Raw genomic sequence first — 10477 nt, forward strand, 5'->3', positions numbered from 1 at the left:
CTCTTCAAGAGGAATATCATTCCAAAGTTGATGTTCTGGTTTTTGTTCTGTTTTGTTTTCCAGACAGGGTTTCTCTGTGTAGAACTGGCTGTCCTGGACCTCACTTTGTAGATCAGGCTGGCCTTGAACTCAGAGATCCACCTGCCTCTCTGCCTCCCGAGTACTGGAACTAAAGGCATGTGCTACCCCTGCCTGGCTAATTTTTTTAACTCGGTGATTTAATGTGGTATACTGTGGACTTTTTCCCATGTGGAAATCCTTTTTTTCAGTAATCACAGAGATTTCATTAAATAGAATGCCAGATTTATGTGGTTCATTTGGCAAACTGTTGATGAACTGATACTGTTTGATACCCTAAAAGACGTGATGATATTTTGTTTGTGGTCTTGCAAATAAAACTTGCCTGTAGCCGGGCGGTGGTGGCCACGCCTTTAATCCCAACACTCGGGAGGCAGAGGCAGGTGGATCTCTGTGAGTTCGAGGCCAGCCTGGTCTACAAGAGCTAGTTCCAGGACAGCCTCCAAAGCCACAGAGAAACCCTGTCTCGAAAAACCAAAAAAAAAAAAAAAAAAAAAAAACTTGCCTGAAGATCAGAGGGCAGAGTTAGCCACTAGTTAACCATAGAGGCCAGACAGTGGTGGCACACTTTTTTTTTTTTTTGAGATAGGGCCTCTCTGCGTAACTCTGGCTGGCTTGGAACTCACTCTGTACACCCAACTGGCCTTGAACTCAAAGAGATCCACCTACCTCTGACTCCTGAGTACTGGGATTAAAGGTAATTTTTTTTGAGGGGGGTGGCACAAATCTTTAATCCCAGAGTTTGGTAGGAGGAAGCAGGAAGATCAAGAGTTCAAGGTCCCCTGGGCTATATGAGATTGAATCTGTCTAAAAGAGAACCAGAGCCCGGCCGTGGTGGTGGCTCCCACCTTTAATCCCAGCACTAGACAGGTAGAGACAGGAGTATAAGGTGGATGGAGACAGGATCTCAAGGGCATTCAGTCTGAGGATCCGTAGAGACAGAGCTGTCAGCCATGCAGGTCTGAGGACTCGGTAGAGGCAGGACTAGTGGCTGGCTGCTCTGCTTCTCTGATCTTTTCAGCATTTATCCCAATTGCTGACTCTGGGTTGATGTGCAATGTCCTTCACGATGCAAATCGAATATGTGTTAGCTTTATTGGCTAATGACTAAAGCAGTTTTGGTCTATGGCAGTGCAGAATATAGCTAGGTGGGGAATCCAAGCAGATTTACAGGGAGGGAAAAGGTGAAGTCTGGGGGATGCCAGCATCCTCCAGAGAAGCAAGATGTGAGGTAATACGCCACAGGCCTCGTGGTGACACACAGATTAATAGAAATGGGCTCATTTTAAGTTGTAAGAGCTAGTTAGCAAAAGCCTGAGCCGTCAGCCAAATACTTATAATTTATATAAGCCTCTGAGTGGTTATTCGGGAACTGGAGGGTGGGAGAGAAACTTACAGTTACTCCTGGTTTTTATTATTAAGACCAATTAGAATTTCAGCTACAATGGACAGTTTGGGCGTTTACAGCCTTTAACCTAGTCTTTAACCTAGTGCACTTTAAAAAGAGTGTTAATGAGGCCGGGCGGTGGTGGCGCACACCTTTAATCCCAGCACTTGGGAGGCAGAGGCAGGCGGATCTCTGTGAGTTCCAGGCCAGGCTGGACCGACAGCCTCCAAAACAATACGGGGAAACTAAAACAAAAAAAAAAAAAAAAAAGAGTGTTAATGAGAATTTCTGGAAGGATATTCAGGAAAGTTGTATTAATGGCCCTAGGAGATCTGGATGAGGAGGGACAAGGGTGGGAGGACAAGCTTCCACTTTTATTTTTTGAGACAGGGTTTCTCTGTGTAGCAGCCCTTATTGTCCTGGAACTCAATTTGTAGACCAGGCTGACCTCAAACTCACAGATTGCTTAAAGTACCTCTTGAGTGCTTAAATTAAAGATGTGCACCACCACTGCCAGACCAATCTTCTATTTTTTTTAAAGATTTATTTATTTATCACATATACAGTGTTCTATCTACATGCCAGAAGAGGGCACCAGATCTCATTACAGATGGTTGTGAGCTACCATGTGGTTGCTGGGAATTGAACTCAGGACCCCTGGAAGAGCAGTCGGTGCTCTTAACCTCTGAGCCATCTCTCCAGTCCCCAATCTTCTATTCTTTACCTCCTTATAGTTGCATGTATTATTTATTCCAAAATAAATGATATATTCAAAATTAAAGACTCATGCCTTTAATCTCAGTACTCAGGAAGCAAAGGCAGGCAGATCTCTGTGAGTTCGAAGCCAGCCTGGTCTACAGAGCGCGTTCCATCCAGCACAGCCTCCAAAACCTGTCTCGAAAAACCAAAAAAAATTTTTTTAATTATATTTATTCATCTGTGTGTGTGTGTATGTGTGTGTGTGTGTGTGTGTGTGTGTGTGTATGTGGTCCTGCATGTGAGTGTGCAGGTGCCAAAGCATGAGTGTGGCGTTTCAGACTGTAACTTGTAGGAGTCTGTTCTCTCCTCTCTTCCTACCATGTGGGTCTTGGGAATTGAACTCAGGTCGTCAGGCTTGGCCGTAACGCCTTTCTGTTGTGAGATGGCCTGCCGCCAGCGTCCAAATAACTACACGGAGGCTTATTCTTAGTTTTGAGTGCCCAGCCTTAGCTTGGCTTGTTTCTTGCCAGCTTCTCTTAACCTAAATTATTCTATCTATCTTTGGTCTCCGGGCTTTTACCTTTCTTTGTTCCTGTATACCTTTCCTTCCCTTTACTTCTTACTCTGTGTCTGGCCGTGTGGCCGTGTGGCCGGCCCCTGATGTCCTCCTCCCCTCCTTGTTCCCTGTTGCTCCTCTAGCCTCCGTTCTCCTTCTATTTATCCTCTCTGCCTGCCAGCCCCGCCCATCCTTGCTCCTGCCTGGCTATTGGCCGTTGGCTCTTTATTGGGTCCACCAGGTGTTTTAGACAGGCGCAGAATCACAGCTTCACGGAGTTAGGCGAAGTCACACACCTGGAAATAATAGTCTACCGCCCCTTTCCTCACTGAGCCGCCTCAGAAGCCGTCCACAAATGTTTGATAATAGGTTTTTAATACTTGTAAAATTCCGTGTGAAGTTTAATTTAGCTCTTTTTCTGCCACGTCCGACTCCCCTTTCTTCCTTCCCTCCTCCCTTCCTTACCCAAGCTCCCTCCTTCACCACCGCCACATCCGTTCTTTGCTGACCAATCACTATGTGATCCTGGTCTCATCGGGGCGATCCCATCCGAAGGCGTCATCATTACCCAAAGTCCTACCTCTGAGGAACCCGAGGCTTAGGAGGATGCCTCACAGAACGTGCCACATCTGAAATTCAGACTCACATCTGTGAGAACAGACACAGCTCATACTTCCCAGGACCTAGTAATATCTTGATGGCTGTGAGGACACATAAGTAGTAACTATGTAGGCTAAACAGACGCTGTAACGATACGTGACACACAATTACTGACAGTAAAGCTAAGTATTTAATGTAGAAAATTACTCACAAGATACCAAACCCAGAGGAGCCAAACAGTTCTCAGCTAGCGGCCAGACCGGAAGCCGAACTCCAGGAAAAGAGACCGAGACTTCCTGTGTGCTGTCTTTTATGCCTTCCCCCCGTAACGCCCCCTAGCCATGCCCAAAAGTGGGCCTGGCTAGTGACGTAGTTCCGCCTACGTACGTATACGTCTTTACGTCCAGCCGTATACGTCTTTAGTCCTGCCTATAGTGGGTGTGGTTAGCGGTGTGGTAAACCGCCCTTTTATTACCTCATCTGTATGCGCCTCTAATAAGTCACATGTTTAATGGCGGCATCAGACTTCCTCCTACAATTCCCCTTTTAGTCTAAAAAAGGACAACTAACTTGTGTCCATGAACAAAATGTATCAAACTTCTATCTAAATCTAAACTTATCTGAAAGAGACACCCAAATATGAACACCTCCGTCCAATCCCAACTCTAAAATAATTGAAAACTAACACTAACAGGTGTAAACTATCTTATAATATCAATAGTAGGGAGAGGGGGCGTGGAATTCTCAAAACTACTTCCTGCTGAGATGGGACGATGATAATCTCATGGGGACCTGTGAAAAGAAAATGTTAGTATAACAAAATCTCAGTAGATCAGACAGTCTCAGTATGGCAGGAGATGCTTGATTGAAGTTCCTGACTGGGGTTCTAGTGTTGATTGAAGCTCTTATCTTGAAGCTCTGGTCAGATTGTAGAAGATGTGCTGTTTCAGTTTCTTGGTCCAGAGATGTGTAGAGTGATGTAGTTTCAAGTCAGTTTCAGGATAGTGCTTGTCAGGTGGAGTCAATGATGTGGGGCAATTCAGATGCCTCCAGTCGAATCAGGTGAAGTCAAGGAAGTGGATCCTCATTCTCTTTCAGAAGCAGTTGAAGATTGCTGTCAGGAAATCCCTTGTTCTCTGGAAAACTCAAACATTAATGTTAACAAAGAAATATTTTAACTTTCATATGTATGCATACAAAAGAGGTGACAATAGGGAAGATGGAAAACCTGGAGGAAATTAGACTGTTCAGAAAAAGAAATCCACAGATAACAGTCCCTCATTTTATTTCTTCTGTCTTATATCAATGGCTCTTTGATATAATACAGAAATTCTGAATTGTATTTAAATAATATGCTTGAGTTTAGAGTAGGAGAGCCAATCCAACTCCAAAGCCAGCTTCAGTTAAATGAATGGGAACTGAGGTATGTGAAGAAATAAAGATAAAAGGGTACTATGAAAAAACAATATAGAGAGATTTAGACTTTGATACCACACAGTGAGTTACTGTTTGTTTGATGGACCTCAGGGTAGCTATTCATTCTTCTACAGGAATCCATATGTTCAGTATTCTTTGCGGAGTTTACCTGTGAATACAAAAAACAAAACACTTCTCTTTCCTTTTAGGAGGTCACTTTACCCATGGTGGACTATGAATTTTAGATGGGCTGTTATCTTCCTCCTCCTGATATAATTGATTCATCCTTTGGAGCTAATGTATTATCCAGTGCCGTATTATTTACAATGGGCAGTGGATCTTCTAATTGTCCTGGGAGAGGCTGTCCTCCACTGTCACTGGGAATGACCGGATAATCTTCCTTTTCGGGGCTCCATTGAGCCCTGGAACCCCGTTTCCCTGCTTTAAAGATCTACTTTGTCTGTCTATTGTAGAAAAGCATTCATCAGTCCAATGGCGCCCCTTCCCACACCTCCTGCATAGACCAGGAGGCTTAGGCCTTCTGTTTGATGCATTCCTGGTAAAAGCATTATTTCTAGGAATGCGTTGTCTACAGTTCCTACTAAGATGTCCTATTCTACCACAGTTAAAGCATGTTGCATCTTTACGCCTATTTAAATTCTTTGAGATTGCCTTCCCTACCCATGCCTCTATATCATCACAGGTAGGGTATTTGGCATCCTGGTGCCTCCTCAAGCCTGTAGAAATAGCTTCACCTACCCAAGCTCCTGTATCCTGACTTTTACATTCCAGGTTCGCTGTATGTAGGACCCATTCCTCCAATGGCGCTGATCTTATTTTTAATGGCCAAATTACCTGCCTGCATTGAGGATTCGCGTTCTCATACGCCAAAGATTCTATAAGGAGACGCCTGGATTCTGGGTTCGCTACCTGTACTTCTACTGCTCTGGATAATCTCTCTAAAAATTTCGTCTGAGAGGAAGATGGGCATTGAAGAAACTTGTTATGGAGTTTGCTTTCAACATGGCAAGATTAGCCATTTGGGCAAGAACTGCTCTTGCCTGTACTTCTTGACTGTTGTTGTATAAACTGGACAAGCAGGACCCACAGGAAAGTGACTACTGAACTCAGTCTTACAGGGTTCCCGCTTCATGAAGAGTCTATGAGACTTTCTGCAGGACAAAGAAAAATGACTTACAGACTGCGAATGCAGATGGACAGTTTGAAATTTCCTGCTTTGCTGAGAAATCTTCTGGACACATTGTGGCCTATGGGCTGAAGATGGATGCCCCAACGTTACAGAGGAACTTCGGGTGACTGTCCAGGCAGTAAGATATCTCTGTTAATCTTAGTGTTTATATATTATCCTTCTGTGGTCTTTGGTGGAGTTGAAGACAGATAGTTATAATTATAGTTTTCCTTAGTTATGATAAAAGATACATATAGAACTTTTGACTCACAAGGATGGGATGGATGATATTTTCTTTAAATCTTGCTAAAATATTGTAACTATGTTCTTACTTGATAACTGTTCTGTCATATACAATTTGACTATGTTAAAATTAAGACCTTTCTTTTGTTTAAACAGAAAAGAGGAGATGTTGGGGAAGTCCTGTTATTTGCCTGTGCATTTGTCAATAAAGTACTGTCTGGCCAATAGAAAACCTAGATAGGAAGGACTAGGAGCCGAGGAGGATTCTGGGAAGGGGAAACACAAGAGAGTTCGAGATGTAACGCATGGGGTAGGAGCCCGGAACTATTCTCCGGTAAGAGACATACTTGGATTAACAATTATGGGGTAATTACTTAAGGCAGAGGTAGCCAGTAAGAGACAAGCGAGGCCAACAGCTTCATAATTAATACAGCGTCTTGTGTGTTTATTTGGGACTCGTGCGGCTCTAGAACCAGGCTGGCGTGGCAGAGCCCAGGCGACTGGCGGGGGATAAACCAAAGCGGCTAGCAAAAGAAAAAGCTTCTCTTAACATAACTATACTGGAAAGCTTCTCACAAATTTAGGCGCATGTATTATTTATCAACAAAATCCCAAAAAGCATGAAAATGCCTTGGCATAGTGGTACACACCTTTAATCCCATCACGGGAGAGGCAGGGGCAGGCAAGTTTCTGTGAGTGTGAAGACCAGGCTGGCCTGAACAATGAGCTCCGGTCTAACCAGGGCTACACAGTAAAACCCTGTCTAGAAAGAGGAAATGGGCCTGTGGGGAGCACTGGAGAGATTATCCAGCGGTTCGGGAGCATTTGCTGCCTTTGGAGAGGACCTGGATTTCATTTCCACCCTATGTGGCACTAATGCCTGTCTCCGGCTCCAGTTCTAGGGGCTCTGATGCCCTGCTGGCCTCCCTGGGTACCAGGCACACATGTGGTATACTCACATACATGCAGGCAAAACATTCATGCACACAAAATAAAAATAAAATCTTTAGTTGGGTGTTGGTGGCGCACACCATTAATCCCAGGTCTCAGCAGGCAGAGGCAGGCAGATCCCTGAATTCGAGGACAGTGTGGTTTACAAGTTGAGGAAAACCTGTCTTGAAACACCAAAAAAAAAAAAATCTTTTAAAGCCAGGTATAATGGTGCGTGACTTTAACCCCAGCACTTGGGAGGTAGAAGCATTTGGTTCTCTGTGAGTTTGAGGCCAGCCTGGTCTACATAATGAGTTTCAGAACAGCCAGAGAGCTACACAGTGAGGCCCTGTCTTAAAATAATAGAAAAAAAAGCATTCAAATTATGAACCACATTATTTCATGTACGCCCTTTGCTTGATGACAAAGCTGGGGTGTAAACTTTTCATGTTAAATGCACAATCTGTAGAAGGAAGCATAGGGCCCCTGGCTCCCCATAACTAAATCCTGAACAAGTACCCTTTCAGGGGAGCACATTGTAAGTCATATTCAGTGGTAAGGATTTAGCTAAAAGACATCACCAAGAGACCCAAAAGCCCTGTGTCTGGTTTAAGGGCAAAGCTCTGGGAATCACAGGGACCCCACCCACAGACAAGCCGCTCCATTACTAGTCCTTTCTATGGGCACAAGAAGAAGGGACAGGACTACAATAAAAAATAACCAGGCAGCCTGCAATTTGAGAGGAGGCTGGGGGAGGCCAGGCGGAGTAACAGCTGATATAGTCCATCATACACTCTCACAGAGCCCCTGCTACCCCAAGATAGGAAAGGCATTTTATCAACAGTCATCAATTATGCCAACTTTTTTGTAGTGACAACCCTGGCAGGAATCTAGAAATCTTTAAATAAACCTGCCTTCCCTCACGTAGCTTGTTCACAGTGTTGGGGACGATTTATAAGAATATCCAGCATTTAATGGGTGGTGTCACCCTTGGATTGGTGGTCCTGGGTTCTATAAGAAAGCAGGCTGGAGGTTGGAGAGGTGGCTCAGAGGTTAAGAGCACTGCGGGTTCTTCCAGAGGTCCTGAGTTCAATTCCCAGCAGCCACATGGTGGCTCACAACCATCTGTAATGAGATCTGATGCCTTCTCATAGCATGCAAGCATGTATGCAGATAAAAAACTGTATACATAATAAATAAATGTTTTAAAAAAAAGAAAAACAGGCAGATAACAGTTGGTGGTAGTGCACGCAGAGGCAGGCGGATCTCTGTGAGTTCGAGGCCAGCCTGGTCTACAAGAGCTAGCTTCAGGACAGCCTCCAAAGCCACAGAGAAACCCTGTCTCGAAAAACCAAAACCAACCAACCAAACAAACAAAAAACAAAACAGAGCAAGCTGTCTAACTGCTCTCCACATCAGTGGGCTCCGCGCTGACTGAAAGACGCTGCCTCAGGGAATACCGTGGTAGAGCAATCAATGATGATTCCTGACGTCAACATTTGGCCTCCACATGCACAGAGTACACATACACACATGCACAGCACACACGGGAAATGGGAAAAAACTAACCACATATGGACTAGCAAGATGGCTGGTCAAAGCACTTGCTGTTTAAAACTATAGGATCACTGGGCAGTGGTGGCCCACGCCTTTAGTCCCAGCACTCGGGAGGCAGAGGCAGGTGGATCTCTGTGAGTTCGAGGCCAGCCTGGTCTACAAAGTGAGTTCCAGGACAGCCTCCAAAGCCACAGAGAAACCCTGTCTCGAAAAACCAAAAAAAAAAAAAGAAAGAAAGAAAAAAAAAAAGACCACCACTCACTCAGGAGGCAGAAGCAGGCAGATCTCTGAATTCAAGGCTAGCCTGGTCTACAGAGTAAGTTCAAGGACAGCCAGGACTACACAGAGAAACTCTGTCTTGAAAAATATTTTTAAAAAATAGGGTCTAAGTTCAAATCCACACCTATGTAAAAGCTGGGCATGCAATGTTCCTGCAAACTCAGCACCCAAAGGCAGTTAGCCTAGTTGGTGTTATGCTCAGAGAGAGACTCTACCAAACAAATAAATAAACAAACAAACAAACAAACAAATAAGGTGGATGGGTGTAGAGGAAGAGGCCTGATGTGCTCCTCGGGCCTCTGCACATCTCTCCCTCTCCCTCTCCCTCTCCCTCCCTCTCCCTCTCCCTCCCTCTCCCTCTCTCTCTCTCTCTCTCTCTCTCTCTCTCTCTCTCTCTCTCTCTCTCTCTCTCTCTCACACACACACACACACACACACACACACACACACACACACACACACACACACACACGTCACATTAATCACATGCTAGCACAAACAGCCATAATGAGCTAAGTGGGTGAGGTGAGCGTGTGATGGGGACAGCCAGGGGACAGTGTTCTCTGCAAGTGCCCACCTGTCTCCACACAGTAAGTCTTAGCCTTCAGACTGTAGGACTACTGTCATTCCCGTGACCCTGGACATCTGACTTTCAAGTCACAGCTTAACTCTGGTGGGGGTGCGGGTGAGGGATGAGGGGTGTCGGGAATGCCACAGTGCTCATGCAGAGGTCAGAGGACACCTTTGGAGCTTCAGCTCTCTCTCCACCATGGAGACTTCAGCAGGGGGCACCTCCCCCTGCTGTGCCAGCTCAGAGGCCCAGGGACAAAGACTTCCAGAAATTCAAACTAAAGGCGCATAGTGGCGGATAGAGACTTTCTTTGACAAATCAAAATTATCCCATACATCAGGTTTTCTTTTTTTCCCTTTAACCTTTTACACTTAAAAAAAAAAATCCCCAGCTGGGCAGTGGTGGTGCATTCTTTAATCCCGGCACTTGGGAGGCAGAGGTGGGAGGAGCTCTGTGAGTTTGAGACCAGCCTGGTCTACAAGAGAGTTCCAGGACAGGCTCCAAAGCCACAGAGAAACCCTGTCTCTAAAAACAAAAACAACAAATTTCCCCTAAGAAGAAAACAAAGCACATCATATTCAAATGTTCCATAAAGAGAGAGATTAAATACTAAGAAATAAGACTTGGTTGGGCAGAAGTGAGCTTTGAAGGACCACAAGCTATTGCACTAAGATAATTTCATCTTCTCAGAATGATTTTTTTCTCTTCTGAAGGGCCAGTATCTCTCTCATGGAAAATGTGTATGTTAGAGGAAGGTCAATAGTTTGTCTTTAGGGGATTTACTTTGTCATCCTTTTTTTTGGGGGGGAGTGTTTTTCCAGACAGGGTTTCTCTGTATAGAACATGTCCTAAAACTCGCTCTGTAGACCAGGCTGTGGCCTCAAACTCACAGAGAGCCACCAGCCTCTGCTTCCCAAGTGCTAGGAATAAAGGTGTGAGCCACCACTGCCTGGCTCAGCCTGCTTTCTTTCT

The sequence above is a fragment of the Mesocricetus auratus genome, unplaced genomic scaffold (genome assembly GCF_017639785.1).
Source record: "Mesocricetus auratus isolate SY011 unplaced genomic scaffold, BCM_Maur_2.0 Super-Scaffold_100007, whole genome shotgun sequence".
NCBI lineage: Eukaryota > Metazoa > Chordata > Mammalia > Rodentia > Cricetidae > Mesocricetus > Mesocricetus auratus.